Source organism: Lipotes vexillifer, unplaced genomic scaffold (assembly GCF_000442215.2).
Source record: "Lipotes vexillifer unplaced genomic scaffold, Lipotes_vexillifer_v1.1 scaffold1329, whole genome shotgun sequence".
NCBI classification, from domain to species: Eukaryota; Metazoa; Chordata; class Mammalia; order Artiodactyla; family Lipotidae; genus Lipotes; species Lipotes vexillifer.
In genome coordinates, this window is record NW_006797566.1 from 373,895 (window position 1) to 376,255 (window position 2,361).

Genomic DNA, 2,361 nt, shown 5'->3' on the forward strand with positions numbered 1-2,361 from the left:
TTTACAACAGATAGTCAGGTCTGAGTTTTAGCCCTGGCTTTTCCTTGGGCTACTGCAAAGCCCATAACATCTCAGAGAATGTCTCCCTAAACTTGTACGGAATTGGAATGCTCGCCATTGACATAGTTTGAGTTTCTGTACTCTGGCTGGGAAAAATTTGAATGATCCCAGCACTGTGGCTGCTTTCAAAGCTCCCTCGACGACTTCTGATGAGCTGATGTCTGACTGCAAGGCTGGCCAGGCTGCTCTTTGTCTTTGTTTAGCCCCAGAGCCAAGCTCTCACTACGGTCACTACCCAGGATGGCAAAATAAGGAATCACTGCCTCCCCATTTGGGTGAGAGAGGAGGTCTGGAGAGTTGTGATCCCCAAAGGTCATTTGTATGAGGAGAACCTTGATTCGTCCTTCAGCCTTGGCATCAAACTCTTATCATATTATATACTTTCTACTGAGAAGTTCTCTGGTTTGGGGATTCTAGTCTCCAAAAAATCAGAACAAGAATGCCACATCCCTTTTGGGGGTCAGATTCTATTGTAATTGGCTTCCCAAGCTAGGCTTTCTGGAGAGAATGTGGTATTGGTGAGAAGTTTCCACTAACCAGAAATGCAGTGTTTTCAGGGAACCAAACTGATATATTCTGGGCACCAGTCCACGTAATCTGATCTGTCAACAGGGCACCAGATTCAGGAGGCAGAATGTAGTCTTATGGCCCAAGGTAGAACCCTTCCAGACCCATAAACTATTCTCTCTTGGCCTGTTTTGGCTCCTTTCCCACGCTCCCCCTGCCGTTCCCACTCCCCCACCCTCTCTTCTAACATCCCTGTAAATGGAGTGTAGTTGGCTCACTGCATAGGTTCAGAGTGACCGCTGGAGCATTTGTGGGTAGCATTTATCACTATTTCCTTTTCTGTCCTGCCTTTTTTCCTCCTCACTTTTTTTTTTTCTCTTCAACCCTTCTCCTTTCTTCTTTTAGACATTTCAGTTACTCACCACGGTCAGTCTTTAACTCCTTTGGTGAGAGGGGTCTCTCCCTGTACCTGTTCCTCCCTGTACACTGCCAGATTTCTGGGTCCGTATGGGATGAGACCCAAAGCATTCAGCCGTAACCTTTCACCAACTCAAACCCAGCCAGGCCTGACCAGAGTGAGAGGAAGGAACTCTTGGGTAAGCGTCCTCTTGGAGGACCCCGTTATACCCAGAGCCTGGCTACGGCCCAGCATTCAGCTCCCATCCAGAAACTGAGGCAGCGGAGTAGAGTAGAAAGTGTGGCTGACAAGCGGGCAGACAACTTGGGTGAGTCTGTCTCTGTTTCTTAGAGCTTAGTCCCAGTGGGCAAAATGCATAACCTGAACATTAGTTTCTTCAAATGTAAGGAAAGGATGATAAATCCTCTGGCTTCCTCATGTGAGGAACAGATGAGTTCATTTATATGAAGGTACTTTATAAATGATAAAACACCACATAAATAATAAAAAGAGCATACTCTTACATAATGCATACTATATGCCAGGCACTGTTTAATCATCTGATAAGTATTAACTCATTTAATTCTCACAATAACCCACTGAGGTAGCTATCATTTTACGTGTGATAAAACTAAGGCACAGAGGGGTTATGTAATACAGCCAGTAAATTGTGAATCAGATTCTAAGGACTTGATACTAGCATCAGATACAATTTCAATCCTGTTTCCCCTTATCGTCTCTCTTCATTGGTTGCTCCCAAGTAAGTAGGAAGACACCATACAGCAGCTTCTTTGTGCAGCCTCAGATCACGTTAGCTCTCTGATAACTAATGTCACATTGCTAACTTATTTTATGTATTGTTTATAAAAGCCTTTTGCACATTGCATATGCTAAGCGTTCTCTCCCCTTTCTCTGCCTGCAGTTGATTTTTTGGATCCAAGGCAGAATGTTCCATTCATCTCTATTAGATCTAGTCCATTGTCCACTGTTCTCACCTATGAAGCTTTGTGTTTATTTTTAATCTTGACCCTGTGGTTTCAAAGTACTCACTTTTGCAACCAGCTTCACCTCATCGTCAGGGGTGACCAGCCACCTTCTTATCTTCACCCAAGTTACAGGTGAGGGCGAGCCCCTAGAGTGTCCCTCTCCAGGCCCTCATCCAGCTTAGCAGTCACGTACAAATGGTTGTACAGCAGGCTGCCATCAGCCTGCTCTTTACTTCTCCTGTTTTCTCCAAGGAGGTGTTTTAATGACCCTAGTGTTTGCCTCCCTGGGCCAGTGACCAACTTCCTTCAGTCTCCTTCAAGGACATCATTCTCCACAAATGGTCTGGGCTGCCTAAGAACCTTATGTTTGCTGTACTCTGGTGTACTTTCTTCGCTCCCCCCCCCCCCCCC